The sequence below is a fragment of the Somniosus microcephalus genome, unplaced genomic scaffold (genome assembly GCF_052327205.1).
Source record: "Somniosus microcephalus isolate GS21.2 unplaced genomic scaffold, FLI_Smic_1.0 unresolved_chr5, whole genome shotgun sequence".
Classification (NCBI taxonomy): domain Eukaryota; kingdom Metazoa; phylum Chordata; class Chondrichthyes; order Squaliformes; family Somniosidae; genus Somniosus; species Somniosus microcephalus.
Genome location: NW_028225183.1, coordinates 56411905 through 56434471, shown reverse-complemented (window position 1 = coordinate 56434471; position 22567 = coordinate 56411905).

Genomic DNA, 22567 nt, shown 5'->3' with positions numbered 1-22567 from the left:
TCTCGTATCTAAACACTCAATGCAAAACACTCCATACACTACAAAACACTGCAAAATACGCCAGCACACGTCCAAACTCTCCAAAACAGTCCCATACACGACGAAACACTTCAAAACACTTCACAACCCTCCAAAACAGTCCAAAACACTCGGTTCAAAACAGTCGCTCCCAAACTCACCAATCCACTCCAAAACAATAAAAAACACTTCCAAATTCTCTCTTCTAAACATTCTATCCAACACACTCCGACACACTCCCAATCACTCCAGATCAGTTCCATACACTACGAAACACTTCAAAACACTCCACAACACTCCAAAGCAGTCCAAAACACTCGGTTCAAAACATTCACTCCCAAACACTCCAATCCAATCCAAAACACTTCAAAACACGACATAACTCAAAAACACAGCAGAACACTCCACAACACTCCAAAACAGTCCAAAACACCACAACACTCCAAAACAATACAAGACACTCCCAAATTCTCGCTTCTAAACATTCTATCCAAAACATTCCAATACACTACAAAACACTCCGACACACTCCCAAACACTCCAAAACAGTCCCATATACTACGAAACACTTCAAACCCCTCCATAACACTGGCTACTAAGCACTCACTCCAATACACTCAACAGCACAGCAACACGATTCAAAACACACTAAAAGAGTCCAAAACACTCCCAAACACTCCAAAAGAGTCCCATGCACTTCGAAACCCTCTAAAACACTCCAAAACACTCGCTTCAAAAGAGTCACTCCCAAACACTCCGATCCACTTCAAAACACGAAATAACTCAAAAACACACCAGAACACTCCACAACACTCCAAAACAGTCCAAACCACCCCAAAACACCAAAACACTCCAAAGAAAACACTCCAAAACACTCCCAAACACTCGAAAATTCTCGCTTCTAAACAATAAATCCAAACACTCCAATACACTACAAAACACTGCACAACACTCCAACACACTTCCAAACTATCCAAAACAGTCCCATACACTACGAAACACTTCAAAACACTTCACAACACTCCAAAGCAGCCCAAAACACTCGGTTCAAAACAATCAATCCCAAACACTCTACTCCACTCCAAAACACTTCAAAACACGACATAACTCAAAAACACAGCAGAACACTCCACAACACTCCAAAACAGTCCAAAACACCACAACACTCCAAAACAATACAAAACACTCTCAAATTCTCGCTTCTAAACATTCTATCCAAAACACTCGAATACACTACAAAACACTCCGACACACTCCCAAACACTCCAAAACAGTCCCATACACTACGAAACACTTCAAAACCCTCCATAACACTGGCGACTAAGCACTCACTCCAAAACACTCAACAGCACAGCAACACGATTCAAAACACACTAAAAGAGTCCAAAACACTCCCAAACACTCCCGAAGAGACCCATACACTTCGAAACACTCTAAAACACTCCAAAACACTCGCTTCAAAAGATTCACTCCCAAACACTCCGATCCACTTCAAAACACGACATAACTCAAAAACACACCAGAACCCTCCACAACACTACAAAACAGTCCAAACCACACCAAAATACCAAAACACTCCAAAACAATATAAAACACTCCAAAACACTCGAAAATTCTCGCTTCTAAACAATAAATCCGATCCACTCCAATACACTACAAAACACTGCACAACACGCCATCACACTTGCAAGCTCCCCAAAACAGTTCCAAACACTACGAAACACTTCAAAACACTTCACAACAGTCCAAAACAGTCCAAAACACTCAGCTCAAAACTGTCACTCCCAAACACTCCAATCCACTCTAAAACACTTCAAAACACGACATAACTCAAAAACACACCAGAACACTCCACAACACTCCAAAACAGTCCAAAACACACCGAAACACCAAAACACTCCAAAACAATATAAAGCACTCCAAAACACTCCCAAACACTCGAAAATTCTCGTATCTAAACACTCAATGCAAAACACTCCATACACTACAAAACACTGCAAAATACGCCAGCACACGTCCAAACTCTCCAAAACAGTCCCATACACGACGAAACACTTCAAAACACTTCACAACCCTCCAAAACAGTCCAAAACACTCGGTTCAAAACAGTCGCTCCCAAACTCACCAATCCACTCCAAAACAATAAAAAACACTTCCAAATTCTCTCTTCTAAACATTCTATCCAACACACTCCGACACACTCCCAATCACTCCAGATCAGTCCCATACACTACGAAACACTTCAAAACACTCCACAACACTCCAAGGCAGTCCAAAACACTCGGTTCAAAACATTCACTCCCAAACACTCCAATCCAATCCAAAACACTTCAAAACACGACATAACTCAAAAACACAGCAGAACACTCCACAACACTCCAAAACAGTCCAAAACACTACAACACTCCAAAACAATACAAGACACTCCCAAATTCTCGCTTCTAAACATTGTATCCAAAACATTCCAATACACTACAAAACACTCCGACACACTCCCAAACACTCCAATACAGTCCCATACACTACGAAACACCTCAAAACCTTCCATAACACTGGCTACTAAGCACTCACTCCAAAGCACTCAAAAGCACAGCAAAACTATTCAAAACACACTAAAAGAGTCCAAAACACTCCCAAACACTCCAGAAGAGTCCCATACACTTCGAAACCCTCTAAAACACTCCAAAACACTCGCTTCAAAAGAGTCACTCCCAAACACTCCGATCCACTTCAAAACACGAAATAACTCAAAAACACACCAGAACACTCCACAACACTCCAAAACAGTCCAAACCACCCCAAAACACCAAAACACTCCAAAAAAAACACTCCAAAACACTCCCAAACACTCGAAAATTCTCGCTTCTAAACAATAAATCCAAACACTCCAATACACTACAAAACACTGCACAACACTCCAACACACTTCCAAACTATCCAAAACAGTCCCATACACTACGAAACACTTCAAAACACTTCACAACACTCCAAAGCAGCCCAAAACACTCGGTTCAAAACAATCAATCCCAAACACTCTACTCCACTCCAAAACACTTCAAAACACGACATAACTCAAAAACACAGCAGAACACTCCACAACACTCCAAAACAGTCCAAAACACCACAACACTCCAAAGCAATACAAAACACTCTCAAATTCTCGCTTCTAAACATTCTATCCAAAACACTCGAATACACTACAAAACACTCCGACACACTCCCAAACACTCCAAAACAGTCCCATACACTACGAAACACTTCAAAACCCTCCATAACACTGGCGACTAAGCACTCACTCCAAAACACTCAACAGCACAGCAACACGATTCAAAACACACTAAAAGAGTCCAAAACACTCCCAAACACTCCCGAAGAGACCCATACACTTCGAAACACTCTAAAACACTCCAAAACACTCGCTTCAAAAGATTCACTCCCAAACACTCCGATCCACTTCAAAACACGACATAACTCAAAAACACACCAGAACCCTCCACAACACTACAAAACAGTCCAAACCACACCAAAATACCAAAACACTCCAAAACAATATAAAACACTCCAAAACACTCGAAAATTCTCGCTTCTAAACAATAAATCCGATCCACTCCAATACACTACAAAACACTGCACAACACGCCATCACACTTGCAAGCTCCCCAAAACAGTTCCAAACACTACGAAACACTTCAAAACACTTCACAACAGTCCAAAACAGTCCAAAACACTCAGCTCAAAACTGTCACTCCCAAACACTCCAATCCACTCTAAAACACTTCAAAACACGACATAACTCAAAAACACACCAGAACACTCCACAACACTCCAAAACAGTCCAAAACACACCGAAACACCAAAACACTCCAAAACAATATAAAGCACTCCAAAACACTCCCAAACACTCGAAAATTCTCGTATCTAAACACTCAATGCAAAACACTCCATACACTACAAAACACTGCAAAATACGCCAGCACACGTCCAAACTCTCCAAAACAGTCCCATACACGACGAAACACTTCAAAACACTTCACAACCCTCCAAAACAGTCCAAAACACTCGGTTCAAAACAGTCGCTCCCAAACTCACCAATCCACTCCAAAACAATAAAAAACACTTCCAAATTCTCTCTTCTAAACATTCTATCCAACACACTCCGACACACTCCCAATCACTCCAGATCAGTCCCATACACTACGAAACACTTCAAAACACTCCACAACACTCCAAGGCAGTCCAAAACACTCGGTTCAAAACATTCACTCCCAAACACTCCAATCCAATCCAAAACACTTCAAAACACGACATAACTCAAAAACACAGCAGAACACTCCACAACACTCCAAAACAGTCCAAAACACTACAACACTCCAAAACAATACAAGACACTCCCAAATTCTCGCTTCTAAACATTGTATCCAAAACATTCCAATACACTACAAAACACTCCGACACACTCCCAAACACTCCAATACAGTCCCATACACTACGAAACACCTCAAAACCTTCCATAACACTGGCTACTAAGCACTCACTCCAAAGCACTCAAAAGCACAGCAAAACTATTCAAAACACACTAAAAGAGTCCAAAACACTCCCAAACACTCCAGAAGAGTCCCATACACTTCGAAACCCTCTAAAACACTCCAAAACACTCGCTTCAAAAGAGTCACTCCCAAACACTCCGATCCACTTCAAAACACGAAATAACTCAAAAACACACCAGAACACTCCACAACACTCCAAAACAGTCCAAACCACCCCAAAACACCAAAACACTCCAAAAAAAACACTCCAAAACACTCCCAAACACTCGAAAATTCTCGCTTCTAAACAATAAATCCAAACACTCCAATACACTACAAAACACTGCACAACACTCCAACACACTTCCAAACTATCCAAAACAGTCCCATACACTACGAAACACTTCAAAACACTTCACAACACTCCAAAGCAGCCCAAAACACTCGGTTCAAAACAATCAATCCCAAACACTCTACTCCACTCCAAAACACTTCAAAACACGACATAACTCAAAAACACAGCAGAACACTCCACAACACTCCAAAACAGTCCAAAACACCACAACACTCCAAAGCAATACAAAACACTCTCAAATTCTCGCTTCTAAACATTCTATCCAAAACACTCGAATACACTACAAAACACTCCGACACACTCCCAAACACTCCAAAACAGTCCCATACACTACGAAACACTTCAAAACCCTCCATAACACTGGCGACTAAGCACTCACTCCAAAACACTCAACAGCACAGCAACACGATTCAAAACACACTAAAAGAGTCCAAAACACTCCCAAACACTCCCGAAGAGACCCATACACTTCGAAACACTCTAAAACACTCCAAAACACTCGCTTCAAAAGATTCACTCCCAAACACTCCGATCCACTTCAAAACACGACATAACTCAAAAACACACCAGAACCCTCCACAACACTACAAAACAGTCCAAACCACACCAAAATACCAAAACACTCCAAAACAATATAAAACACTCCAAAACACTCGAAAATTCTCGCTTCTAAACAATAAATCCGATCCACTCCAATACACTACAAAACACTGCACAACACGCCATCACACTTGCAAGCTCCCCAAAACAGTTCCAAACACTACGAAACACTTCAAAACACTTCACAACAGTCCAAAACAGTCCAAAACACTCAGCTCAAAACTGTCACTCCCAAACACTCCAATCCACTCTAAAACACTTCAAAACACGACATAACTCAAAAACACACCAGAACACTCCACAACACTCCAAAACAGTCCAAAACACACCGAAACACCAAAACACTCCAAAACAATATAAAGCACTCCAAAACACTCCCAAACACTCGAAAATTCTCGTATCTAAACACTCAATGCAAAACACTCCATACACTACAAAACACTGCAAAATACGCCAGCACACGTCCAAACTCTCCAAAACAGTCCCATACACGACGAAACACTTCAAAACACTTCACAACCCTCCAAAACAGTCCAAAACACTCGGTTCAAAACAGTCGCTCCCAAACTCACCAATCCACTCCAAAACAATAAAAAACACTTCCAAATTCTCTCTTCTAAACATTCTATCCAACACACTCCGACACACTCCCAATCACTCCAGATCAGTTCCATACACTACGAAACACTTCAAAACACTCCACAACACTCCAAGGCAGTCCAAAACACTCGGTTCAAAACATTCACTCCCAAACACTCCAATCCAATCCAAAACACTTCAAAACACGACATAACTCAAAAACACAGCAGAACACTCCACAACACTCCAAAGCAGCCCAATACACTCGTTTCAAAACAATCAATCCCAAACACTCTAATCCACTCCAAAACACTTCAAAACACGACATAACTCAAAAACACAGCAGAACACTCCACAACACTCCAAAACAGTCCAAAACACCACAACACTCCAAAACAAAACAAGACACTCCCAAATTCTCGCTTCTAAACATTCTATCCAAAACATTCCAATACACTACAAAACATTCCGACACTCTCCCAAACACTCCAAAACAGTCCCATACACTACGAAACACCTCAAAACCTACCATAACACTGGCTACTAAGCACTCACTCCAAAGCACTCAAAAGCACAGCAAAACGATTCAAAACACACTAAAAGAGTCCAAAACACTCCCAAACACTCCAGAAGAGTCCCATACACTTCGAAACCCTCTAAAACACTCCAAAACACTCGCTTCAAAAGAGTCACTCCCAAACACTCCGATCCACTTCAAAACACGACATAACTCAAAAACACACCAGAACACTCCACAACAATCCAAAACAGTCCAAAACACACCAAAACACCAAAACACTCCAAAAAATATAAAACACGCCAAAACAGTCCCAAACACTCGAAAATTCTCGCTTCTAAACAATAAATCCAAACACTCCAATAAACTACAAAACACTGCACAACACTCCAACACACTTCCAAACTATCCAAAACAGTCCCTTACACTACGAAATACATCAAAACACTTCACAACACTCCAAAGCAGCCCAAAACACTCGGTTCAAAACAATCATACCCAAACACTCTAATCCACTCCAAAACACTTCAAAACACGACATAACTCAAAAACACAGCAGAGCACTCCACAACACTCCAAAACAGCCCAAAACACCACAACACTCCAAAACAATACAAAACACTCTCAAATTTCCGCTTCTAAACATTCTATCCAAAACACTCCAATACACTACAAAACACTCCGACACACTCCCAAACACTCCAAAACAGTCCCATATACTACGAAACACTTCAAAACCCTCCATAACACTGGCTACTAAGCACTCACTCCAATACACTCAACAGCACAGCAACACGATTCAAAACACACTAAAAGAGTCCAAAACACTCCCAAACACTCCAAAAGAGTCCCATGCACTTCGAAACCCTCTAAAACACTCCAAAACACTCGCTTCAAAAGAGTCACTCCCAAACACTCCGATCCACTTCAAAACACGAAATAACTCAAAAACACACCAGAACACTCCACAACACTCCAAAACAGTCCAAACCACCCCAAAACACCAAAACACTCCAAAAAAAACACTCCAAAACACTCCCAAACACTCGAAAATTCTCGCTTCTAAACAATAAATCCAAACACTCCAATACACTACAAAACACTGCACAACACTCCAACACACTTCCAAACTAACCAAAACAGTCCCATACACTACGAAACACTTCAAAACACTTCACAACACTCCAAAGCAGCCCAAAACACTCGGTTCAAAACAATCAATCCCAAACACTCTACTCCACTCCAAAACACTTCAAAACACGACATAACTCAAAAACACAGCAGAACACTCCACAACACTCCAAAACAGTCCAAAACACCACAACACTCCAAAACAATACAAAACACTCTCAAATTCTCGCTTCTAAACATTCTATCCAAAACACTCGAATACACTACAAAACACTCCGACACACTCCCAAACACTCCAAAACAGTCCCATACACTACGAAACACTTCAAAACCCTCCATAACACTGGCGACTAAGCACTCACTCCAAAACACTCAACAGCACAGCAACACGATTCAAAACACACTAAAAGAGTCCAAAACACTCCCAAACACTCCAGAAGAGTCCCATACACTTCGAAACCCTCTAAAACACTCCAAAACACTCGCTTCAAAAGATTCACTCCCAAACACTCCGATCCACTTCAAAACACGACATAACTCAAAAACACACCAGAACCCTCCACAACACTACAAAACAGTCCAAACCACACCAAAATACCAAAACACTCCAAAACAATATAAAACACTCCAAAGCACTCGAAAATTCTCGCTTCTAAACAATAAATCCGATCCACTCCAATACACTACAAAACACTGCACAACACGCCATCACACTTGCAAGCTCCCCAAAACAGTTCCAAACACTACGAAACACTTCAAAACACTTCACAACAGTACAAAACAGTCCAAAACACTCAGCTCAAAACTGTCACTCCCAAACACTCCAATCCACTCTAAAACACTTCAAAACACGACATAACTCAAAAACACACCAGAACACTCCACAACACTCCAAAACAGTCCAAAACACACCGAAACACCAAAACACTCCAAAACAATATAAAGCACTCCAAAACACTCCCAAACACTCGAAAATTCTCGTATCTAAACACTCAATGCAAAACACTCCATACACTACAAAACACTGCAAAATACGCCAGCACACGTCCAAACTCTCCAAAACAGTCCCATACACGACGAAACACTTCAAAACACTTCACAACCCTCCAAAACAGTCCAAAACACTCGGTTCAAAACAGTCGCTCCCAAACTCACCAATCCACTCCAAAACAATAAAAAACACTTCCAAATTCTCTCTTCTAAACATTCTATCCAACACACTCCGACACACTCCCAATCACTCCAGATCAGTCCCATACACTACGAAACACTTCAAAACACTCCACAACACTCCAAGGCAGTCCAAAACACTCGGTTCAAAACATTCACTCCCAAACACTCCAATCCAATCCAAAACACTTCAAAACACGACATAACTCAAAAACACAGCAGAACACTCCACAACACTCCAAAACAGTCCAAAACACTACAACACTCCAAAACAATACAAGACACTCCCAAATTCTCGCTTCTAAACATTCTATCCAAAACATTCCAATACACTACAAAACACTCCGACACACTCCCAAACACTCCAATACAGTCCCATACACTACGAAACACCTCAAAACCTTCCATAACACTGGCTACTAAGCACTCACTCCAAAGCACTCAAAAGCACAGCAAAACTATTCAAAACACACTAAAAGAGTCCAAAACACTCCCAAACACTCCAGAAGAGTCCCATACACTTCGAAACCCTCTAAAACACTCCAAAACACTCGCTTCAAAAGAGTCACTCCCAAACACTCCGATCCACTTCAAAACACGAAATAACTCAAAAACACACCAGAACACTCCACAACACTCCAAAACAGTCCAAACCACCCCAAAACACCAAAACACTCCAAAAAAAACACTCCAAAACACTCCCAAACACTCGAAAATTCTCGCTTCTAAACAATAAATCCAAACACTCCAATACACTACAAAACACTGCACAACACTCCAACACACTTCCAAACTATCCAAAACAGTCCCATACACTACGAAACACTTCAAAACACTTCACAACACTCCAAAGCAGCCCAAAACACTCGGTTCAAAACAATCAATCCCAAACACTCTACTCCACTCCAAAACACTTCAAAACACGACATAACTCAAAAACACAGCAGAACACTCCACAACACTCCAAAACAGTCCAAAACACCACAACACTCCAAAACAATACAAAACACTCTCAAATTCTCGCTTCTAAACATTCTATCCAAAACACTCGAATACACTACAAAACACTCCGACACACTCCCAAACACTCCAAAACAGTCCCATACACTTCGAAACACTCTAAAACACTCCAAAACACTCGCTTCAAAAGATTCACTCCCAAACACTCCGATCCACTTCAAAACACGACATAACTCAAAAACACACCAGAACCCTCCACAACACTACAAAACAGTCCAAACCACACCAAAATACCGAAACACTCCAAAACAATATAAAACACTCCAAAGCACTCGAAAATTCTCGCTTCTAAACAATAAATCCGATCCACTCCAATACACTACAAAACACTGCACAACACGCCATCACACTTGCAAGCTCCCCAAAACAGTTCCAAACACTACGAAACACTTCAAAACACTTCACAACAGTCCAAAACAGTCCAAAACACTCAGCTCAAAACTGTCACTCCCAAACACTCCAATCCACTCTAAAACACTTCAAAACACGACATAACTCAAAAACACACCAGAACACTCCACAACACTCCAAAACAGTCCAAAACACACCGAAACACCAAAACACTCCAAAACAATATAAAGCACTCCAAAACACTCCCAAACACTCGAAAATTCTCGTATCTAAACACTCAATGCAAAACACTCCATACACTACAAAACACTGCAAAATACGCCAGCACACGTCCAAACTCTCCAAAACAGTCCCATACACGACGAAACACTTCAAAACACTCCACAACCCTCCAAAACAGTCCAAAACACTCGGTTCAAAACAGTCGCTCCCAAACTCACCAATCCACTCCAAAACAATAAAAAACACTTCCAAATTCTCTCTTCTAAACATTCTATCCAACACACTCCGACACACTCCCAATCACTCCAGATCAGTTCCATACACTACGAAACACTTCAAAACACTCCACAACACTCCAAAGCAGTCCAAAACACTCGGTTCAAAACATTCACTCCCAAACACTCCAATCCAATCCAAAACACTTCAAAACACGACATAACTCAAAAACACAGCAGAACACTCCACAACACTCCAAAACAGTCCAAAACACCACAACACTCCAAAACAATACAAGACACTCCCAAATTCTCGCTTCTAAACATTCTATCCAAAACATTCCAACACACTACAAAACACTCCGACACACTCCCAAACACTCCAATACAGTCCCATACACTACGAAACACCTCAAAACCTTCCATAACACTGGCTACTAAGCACTCACTCCAAAGCACTCAAAAGCACAGCAAAACTATTCAAAACACACTAAAAGAGTCCAAAACACTCCCAAACACTCCAGAAGAGTCCCATACACTTCGAAACCCTCTAAAACACTCCAAAACACTCGGTTCAAAACAGTCGCTCCCAAACTCACCAATCCACTCCAAAACACTTCAAAACACGACATAACTCAAAAACACAGCAGAACACTCCACAACACTCCAAAACAGTCCAAAACACCACAACACTCCAAAACAATACAAGACACTCCCAAATTCTCGCTTCTAAACATTCTATCCAAAACATTCCAATACACTACAAAACACTCCGACACACTCCCAAACACTCCAAAACAGTCCCATATACTACGAAACACTTCAAACCCCTCCATAACACTGGCTACTAAGCACTCACTCCAATACACTCAACAGCACAGCAACACGATTCAAAACACACTAAAAGAGTCCAAAACACTCCCAAACACTCCAAAAGAGTCCCATGCACTTCGAAACCCTCTAAAACACTCCAAAACACTCGCTTCAAAAGAGTCACTCCCAAACACTCCGATCCACTTCAAAACACGAAATAACTCAAAAACACACCAGAACACTCCACAACACTCCAAAACAGTCCAAACCACCCCAAAACACCAAAACACTCCAAAAAAAACACTCCAAAACACTCCCAAACACTCGAAAATTCTCGCTTCTAAACAATAAATCCAAACACTCCAATACACTACAAAACACTGCACAACACTCCAACACACTTCCAAACTATCCAAAACAGTCCCATACACTACGAAACACTTCAAAACACTTCACAACACTCCAAAGCAGCCCAAAACACTCGGTTCAAAACAATCAATCCCAAACACTCTACTCCACTCCAAAACACTTCAAAACACGACATAACTCAAAAACACAGCAGAACACTCCACAACACTCCAAAACAGTCCAAAACACCACAACACTCCAAAACAATACAAAACACTCTCAAATTCTCGCTTCTAAACATTCTATCCAAAACACTCGAATACACTACAAAACACTCCGACACACTCCCAAACACTCCAAAACAGTCCCATACACTACGAAACACTTCAAAACCCTCCATAACACTGGCGACTAAGCACTCACTCCAAAACACTCAACAGCACAGCAACACGATTCAAAACACACTAAAAGAGTCCAAAACACTCCCAAACACTCCCGAAGAGACCCATACACTTCGAAACACTCTAAAACACTCCAAAACACTCGCTTCAAAAGATTCACTCCCAAACACTCCGATCCACTTCAAAACACGACATAACTCAAAAACACACCAGAACCCTCCACAACACTACAAAACAGTCCAAACCACACCAAAATACCAAAACACTCCAAAACAATATAAAACACTCCAAAACACTCGAAAATTCTCGCTTCTAAACAATAAATCCGATCCACTCCAATACACTACAAAACACTGCACAACACGCCATCACACTTGCAAGCTCCCCAAAACAGTTCCAAACACTACGAAACACTTCAAAACACTTCACAACAGTCCAAAACAGTCCAAAACACTCAGCTCAAAACTGTCACTCCCAAACACTCCAATCCACTCTAAAACACTTCAAAACACGACATAACTCAAAAACACACCAGAACACTCCACAACACTCCAAAACAGTCCAAAACACACCGAAACACCAAAACACTCCAAAACAATATAAAGCACTCCAAAACACTCCCAAACACTCGAAAATTCTCGTATCTAAACACTCAATGCAAAACACTCCATACACTACAAAACACTGCAAAATACGCCAGCACACGTCCAAACTCTCCAAAACAGTCCCATACACGACGAAACACTTCAAAACACTTCACAACCCTCCAAAACAGTCCAAAACACTCGGTTCAAAACAGTCGCTCCCAAACTCACCAATCCACTCCAAAACAATAAAAAACACTTCCAAATTCTCTCTTCTAAACATTCTATCCAACACACTCCGACACACTCCCAATCACTCCAGATCAGTTCCATACACTACGAAACACTTCAAAACACTCCACAACACTCCAAAGCAGTCCAAAACACTCGGTTCAAAACATTCACTCCCAAACACTCCAATCCAATCCAAAACACTTCAAAACACGACATAACTCAAAAACACAGCAGAACACTCCACAACACTCCAAAACAGTCCAAAACACCACAACACTCCAAAACAATACAAGACACTCCCAAATTCTCGCTTCTAAACATTCTATCCAAAACATTCCAACACACTACAAAACACTCCGACACACTCCCAAACACTCCAATACAGTCCCATACACTACGAAACACCTCAAAACCTTCCATAACACTGGCTACTAAGCACTCACTCCAAAGCACTCAAAAGCACAGCAAAACTATTCAAAACACACTAAAAGAGTCCAAAACACTCCCAAACACTCCAGAAGAGTCCCATACACTTCGAAACCCTCTAAAACACTCCAAAACACTCGGTTCAAAACAGTCGCTCCCAAACTCACCAATCCACTCCAAAACACTTCAAAACACGACATAACTCAAAAACACAGCAGAACACTCCACAACACTCCAAAACAGTCCAAAACACCACAACACTCCAAAACAATACAAGACACTCCCAAATTCTCGCTTCTAAACATTCTATCCAAAACATTCCAATACACTACAAAACACTCCGACACACTCCCAAACACTCCAAAACAGTCCCATATACTACGAAACACTTCAAACCCCTCCATAACACTGGCTACTAAGCACTCACTCCAATACACTCAACAGCACAGCAACACGATTCAAAACACACTAAAAGAGTCCAAAACACTCCCAAACACTCCAAAAGAGTCCCATGCACTTCGAAACCCTCTAAAACACTCCAAAACACTCGCTTCAAAAGAGTCACTCCCAAACACTCCGATCCACTTCAAAACACGAAATAACTCAGAAACACACCAGAACACTCCACAACGCTCCAAAACAGTCCAAACCACCCCAAAACACCAAAACACTCCAAAAAAAACACTCCAAAACACTCCCAAACACTCGAAAATTCTCGCTTCTAAACAATAAATCCAAACACTCCAATAAACTACAAAACACTGCACAACACTCCAACACACTTCCAAACTATCCAAAACAGTCCCTTACACTACGAAATACATCAAAACACTTCACAACACTCCAAAGCAGCCCAAAACACTCGGTTCAAAACAATCATACCCAAACACTCTAATCCACTCCAAAACACTTCAAAACACGACATAACTCAAAAACACAGCAGAGCACTCCACAACACTCCAAAACAGCCCAAAACACCACAACACTCCAAAACAATACAAAACACTCTCAAATTTCCGCTTCTAAACATTCTATCCAAAACACTCCAATACACTACAAAACACTCCGACACACTCCCAAACACTCCAAAACAGTCCCATATACTACGAAACACTTCAAAACCCTCCATAACACTGGCTACTAAGCACTCACTCCAATACACTCAACAGCACAGCAACACGATTCAAAACACACTAAAAGAGTCCAAAACACTCCCAAACACTCCAAAAGAGTCCCATGCACTTCGAAACCCTCTAAAACACTCCAAAACACTCGCTTCAAAAGAGTCACTCCCAAACACTCCGATCCACTTCAAAACACGAAATAACTCAAAAACACACCAGAACACTCCACAACACTCCAAAACAGTCCAAACCACCCCAAAACACCAAAACACTCCAAAAAAAACACTCCAAAACACTCCCAAACACTCGAAAATTCTCGCTTCTAAACAATAAATCCAAACACTCCAATACACTACAAAACACTGCACAACACTCCAACACACTTCCAAACTAACCAAAACAGTCCCATACACTACGAAACACTTCAAAACACTTCACAACACTCCAAAGCAGCCCAAAACACTCGGTTCAAAACAATCAATCCCAAACACTCTACTCCACTCCAAAACACTTCAAAACACGACATAACTCAAAAACACAGCAGAACACTCCACAACACTCCAAAACAGTCCAAAACACCACAACACTCCAAAACAATACAAAACACTCTCAAATTCTCGCTTCTAAACATTCTATCCAAAACACTCGAATACACTACAAAACACTCCGACACACTCCCAAACACTCCAAAACAGTCCCATACACTACGAAACACTTCAAAACCCTCCATAACACTGGCGACTAAGCACTCACTCCAAAACACTCAACAGCACAGCAACACGATTCAAAACACACTAAAAGAGTCCAAAACACTCCCAAACACTCCAGAAGAGTCCCATACACTTCGAAACCCTCTAAAACACTCCAAAACACTCGCTTCAAAAGATTCACTCCCAAACACTCCGATCCACTTCAAAACACGACATAACTCAAAAACACACCAGAACCCTCCACAACACTACAAAACAGTCCAAACCACACCAAAATACCAAAACACTCCAAAACAATATAAAACACTCCAAAGCACTCGAAAATTCTCGCTTCTAAACAATAAATCCGATCCACTCCAATACACTACAAAACACTGCACAACACGCCATCACACTTGCAAGCTCCCCAAAACAGTTCCAAACACTACGAAACACTTCAAAACACTTCACAACAGTACAAAACAGTCCAAAACACTCAGCTCAAAACTGTCACTCCCAAACACTCCAATCCACTCTAAAACACTTCAAAACACGACATAACTCAAAAACACACCAGAACACTCCACAACACTCCAAAACAGTCCAAAACACACCGAAACACCAAAACACTCCAAAACAATATAAAGCACTCCAAAACACTCCCAAACACTCGAAAATTCTCGTATCTAAACACTCAATGCAAAACACTCCATACACTACAAAACACTGCAAAATACGCCAGCACACGTCCAAACTCTCCAAAACAGTCCCATACACGACGAAACACTTCAAAACACTTCACAACCCTCCAAAACAGTCCAAAACACTCGGTTCAAAACAGTCGCTCCCAAACTCACCAATCCACTCCAAAACAATAAAAAAACACTTCCAAATTCTCTCTTCTAAACATTCTAACCAACACACTCCGACACACTCCCAATCACTCCAGATCAGTCCCATACACTACGAAACACTTCAAAACACTCCACAACACTCCAAAGCAGTCCAAAACACTCGGATCAAAACATTCACTCCCAAACACTCCAATCCAATCCAAAACACTTCAAAACACGACATAACTCAAAAACACAGCAGAACACTCCACAACACTCCAAAACAGTCCAAAACACCACAACACTCCAAAACAATACAAGACACTCCCAAATTCTCGCTTCTAAACATTCTATCCAAAACATTCCAATACACTACAAAACACTCCGACACACTCCCAAACACTCCAAAACAGTCCCATATACTACGAAACACTTCAAAACCCTCCATAACACTGGCTACTAAGCACTCACTCCAATACACTCAACAGCACAGCAACACGATTCAAAACACACTAAAAGAGTCCAAAACACTCCCAAACACTCCAAAAGAGTCCCATGCACTTCGAAACCCTCTAAAACACTCCAAAACACTCGCTTCAAAAGAGTCACTCCCAAACACTCCGATCCACTTCAAAACACGAAATAACTCAAAAACACACCAAAACACTCCACAACACTCCAAAACAGTCCAAACCACCCCAAAACACCAAAACACTCCAAAAAAACACTCCAAAACACTCCCAAACACTCGAAAATTCTCGCTTCTAAACAATAAATCCAAACACTCCAATACACTACAAAACACTGCACAACACTCCAACACACTTCCAAACTATCCAAAACAGTCCCATACACTACGAAACACTTCAAAACACTTCACAACACTCCAAAGCAGCCCAAAACACTCGGTTCAAAACAATCAATCCCAAACACTCTACTCCACTCCAAAACACTTCAAAACACGACATAACTCAAAAACACAGCAGAACACTCCACAACACTCCAAAACAGTCCAAAACACCACAACACTCCAAAACAATACAAAACACTCTCAAATTCTCGCTTCTAAACATTCTATCCAAAACACTCGAATACACTACAAAACACTCCGACACACTCCCAAACACTCCAAAACAGTCCCATACACTACGAAACACTTCAAAACCCTCCATAACACTGGCGACTAAGCACTCACTCCAAAACACTCAACAGCACAGCAACACGATTCAAAACACACTAAAAGAGTCCAAAACACTCCCAAACACTCCCGAAGAGACCCATACACTTCGAAACACTCTAAAACACTCCAAAACACTCGCTTCAAAAGATTCACTCCCAAACACTCCGATCCACTTCAAAACACGACATAACTCAAAAACACACCAGAACCCTCCACAACACTACAAAACAGTCCAAACCACACCAAAATACCAAAACACTCCAAAACAATATAAAACACTCCAAAACACTCGAAAATTCTCGCTTCTAAACAATAAATCCGATCCACTCCAATACACTACAAAACACTGCACAACACGCCATCACACTTGCAAGCTCCCCAAAACAGTTCCAAACACTACGAAACACTTCAAAACACTTCACAACAGTCCAAAACAGTCCAAAACACTCAGCTCAAAACTGTCACTCCCAAACACTCCAATCCACTCTAAAACACTTCAAAACACGACATAACTCAAAAACACACCAGAACACTCCACAACACTCCAAAACAGTCCAAAACACACCGAAACACCAAAACACTCCAAAACAATATAAAGCACTCCAAAACACTCCCAAACACTCGAAAATTCTCGTATCTAAACACTCAATGCAAAACACTCCATACACTACAAAACACTGCAAAATACGCCAGCACACGTCCAAACTCTCCAAAACAGTCCCATACACGACGAAACACTTCAAAACACTTCACAACCCTCCAAAACAGTCCAAAACACTCGGTTCAAAACAGTCGCTCCCAAACTCACCAATCCACTCCAAAACAATAAAAAACACTTCCAAATTCTCTCTTCTAAACATTCTATCCAACACACTCCGACACACTCCCAATCACTCCAGATCAGTTCCATACACTACGAAACACTTCAAAACACTCCACAACACTCCAAAGCAGTCCAAAACACTCGGTTCAAAACATTCACTCCCAAACACTCCAATCCAATCCAAAACACTTCAAAACACGACATAACTCAAAAACACAGCAGAACACTCCACAACACTCCAAAACAGTCCAAAACACCACAACACTCCAAAACAATACAAGACACTCCCAAATTCTCGCTTCTAAACATTCTATCCAAAACATTCCAACACACTACAAAACACTCCGACACACTCCCAAACACTCCAATACAGTCCCATACACTACGAAACACCTCAAAACCTTCCATAACACTGGCTACTAAGCACTCACTCCAAAGCACTCAAAAGCACAGCAAAACTATTCAAAACACACTAAAAGAGTCCAAAACACTCCCAAACACTCCAGAAGAGTCCCATACACTTCGAAACCCTCTAAAACACTCCAAAACACTCGGTTCAAAACAGTCGCTCCCAAACTCACCAATCCACTCCAAAACACTTCAAAACACGACATAACTCAAAAACACAGCAGAACACTCCACAACACTCCAAAACAGTCCAAAACACCACAACACTCCAAAACACTCCCAAACACTCCCAAATTCTCGCTTCTAAACATTCTATCCAAAACATTCCAATACACTACAAAACACTCCGACACACTCCCAAACACTCCAAAACAGTCCCATATACTACGAAACACTTCAAACCCCTCCATAACACTGGCTACTAAGCACTCACTCCAATACACTCAACAGCACAGCAACACGATTCAAAACACACTAAAAGAGTCCAAAACACTCCCAAACACTCCAAAAGAGTCCCATGCACTTCGAAACCCTCTAAAACACTCCAAAACACTCGCTTCAAAAGAGTCACTCCCAAACACTCCGATCCACTTCAAAACACGAAATAACTCAAAAACACACCAGAACACTCCACAACACTCCAAAGAAAACACTCCAAAACACTCCCAAACACTCGAAAATTCTCGCTTCTAAACAATAAATCCAAACACTCCAATACACTACAAAACACTGCACAACACTCCAACACACTTCCAAACTATCCAAAACAGTCCCATACACTACGAAACACTTCAAAACACTTCACAACACTCCAAAGCAGCCCAAAACACTCGGTTCAAAACAATCAATCCCAAACACTCTACTCCACTCCAAAACACTTCAAAACACGACATAACTCAAAAACACAGCAGAACACTCCACAACACTCCAAAACAGTCCAAAACACCACAACACTCCAAAACAATACAAAACACTCTCAAATTCTCGCTTCTAAACATTCTATCCAAAACACTCGAATACACTACAAAACACTCCGACACACTCCCAAACACTCCAAAACAGTCCCATACACTACGAAACACTTCAAAACCCTCCATAACACTGGCGACTAAGCACTCACTCCAAAACACTCAACAGCACAGCAACACGATTCAAAACACACTAAAAGAGTCCAAAACACTCCCAAACACTCCCGAAGAGACCCATACACTTCGAAACACTCTAAAACACTCCAAAACACTCGCTTCAAAAGATTCACTCCCAAACACTCCGATCCACTTCAAAACACGACATAACTCAAAAACACACCAGAACCCTCCACAACACTACAAAACAGTCCAAACCACACCAAAATACCAAAACACTCCAAAACAATATAAAACACTCCAAAACACTCGAAAATTCTCGCTTCTAAACAATAAATCCGATCCACTCCAATACACTACAAAACACTGCACAACACGCCATCACACTTGCAAGCTCCCCAAAACAGTTCCCAAACACTACGAAACACTTCAAAACACTTCACAACAGTCCAAAACAGTCCAAAACACTCAGCTCAAAACTGTCACTCCCAAACACTCCAATCCACTCTAAAACACTTCAAAAACACGACATAACTCAAAAAACACACCAGAACACTCCACAACACTCCAAAACAGTCCAAAACACACCGAAACACCAAACACTCCAAAACAATATAAAGCACTCCAAAACACTCCCAAACACTCGAAAATTCTCGTATCTAAACACTCAATGCAAAACACTCCATACACTACAAAACACTGCAAAATACGCCAGCACACGTCCAAACTCTCCAAAACAGTCCCATACACGACGAAACACTTCAAAACACTTCACAACCCTCCAAAACAGTCCAAAACACTCGTTCAAAACAGTCGCTCCCAAACTCACCAATCCACTCCAAACAATAAAAAACACTTCCAAATTCTCTCTTCTAAACATTCTATCCAACACACTCCGACACACTCCCAATCACTCCAGATCAGTCCCATACACTACGAAACACTTCAAAACACTCCACAACACTCCAAGGCAGTCCAAAACACTCGGTTCAAAACATTCACTCCCAAACACTCCAATCCAATCCAAAACACTTCAAAACACGACATAACTCAAAAACACAGCAGAACAACTCCACAACACTCCAAAACAGTCCAAAACACTACAACACTCCAAAACAATACAAGACACTCCCAAATTCTCGCTTCTAAACATTCTATCCAAAACATTCCAATACACTACAAAACACTCCGACACTACTCCCAAACACTCCAAAACAGTCCCATATACTACGAAACACTTCAAACCCCTCCCATAACACTGGCTACTAAGCACTCACTTCCAATACACTCAACAGCACAGCAACACGATTCAAAACACACTAAAAGAGTCCAAAACACTCCCAAACACTCCAAAAGAGTCCCATGCACCTTCGAAACCCTCTAAAACACTCCAAAACACTCGCTTCAGAAAGAGTCACTCCCAAACACTCCGATCCACTTCAAAACACGAAATAACTCAAAAACACACCAGAACACTCCACAACACTCCAAAACAGTCCAAACCACCCCAAAACACCAAAACACTCCAAAGAAAACACTCCAAAACACTCCCAAACACTCGAAAATTCTCGCTTCTAAACAATAAATCCAAACACTCCAATACACTACAAAACACTGCACAACACTCCAACACACTTCCAAACTATCCAAAACAGTCCCATACACTACGAAACACTTCAAAACACTTCACAACACTCCAAAGCAGCCCAAAACACTCGGTTCAAAACAATCAATCCCAAACACTCTACTCCACTCAAAACACTTCAAAACACGACATAACTCAAAAACACAGCAGAACACTCCACAACACTCCAAAACAGTCCAAAACACCACAACACTCCAAAACAATACAAAACACTCTCAAATTCTCGCTTCTAACATTCTATCCAAAACACTCGAATACACTACAAAACACTCCGACACACTCCCAAACACTCCAAAACAGTCCCATACATCTACGAAACACTTCAAAACCCTCCATAACACTGGCGACTAAGCACTCACTCCAAAACACTCAACAGCACAGCAACACGATTCAAAACACACTAAAAGAGTCCAAAACACTCCCAAACACTCCCGAAGAGACCCATACACTTCGAAACACTCTAAAACACTCCAAAACACTCGCTTCAAAAGATTCACCCTCCCAAACACTCCGATCCACTTCAAAACACGACATAACTCAAAAACACACCAGACACCCTCCACAACACTACAAAACAGTCCAAACCACACCAAAATACCAAAACACTCCAAAACAATATAAAACACTCCAAAACACTCGAAATTCTCGCTTCTAAACAATAAATCCGATCCACTCCAATACACTACAAAAACACTGCACAACACGCCATCACACTTGCAAGCTCCCCAAAACAGTTCCAAACACTACGAAACACTTCAAAAACACTTCACAACAGTCCAAAACAGTCCAAAACACTCAAGCTCAAAACTGTCACTCCCAAACACTCCAATCCACTCTAAAACACTTCAAACACGACATAACTCAAAAACACACCAGAAACACTCCACAACACTCCAAAACAGTCCAAAACCACACCGAAACACCAAAACACTCCAAAACAATATAAAGCACTCCAAAACACTCCAAACACTCGAAAATTCTCTGTATCTAAACACTCAATGCAAAAACACTCCATACACGACAAAACACTGCAAAATACGCCAGCACACGTCCAAACTCTCCAAAACAGTCCCATACACGACGAAACACTTCAAAACACTTCACAAACACCCTCCAAAACAGTCCAAAACACTCGGTTCAAAACAGTCGCTCCCAAACTCATCCAATCCACCACCTCTCCAAAACAATAAAAAACACTTCCAAATTCTCCTCTTCTAAACATTCTATCCAACACACTCCGACACACTCCCAATCACTCCAGATCAGTCCC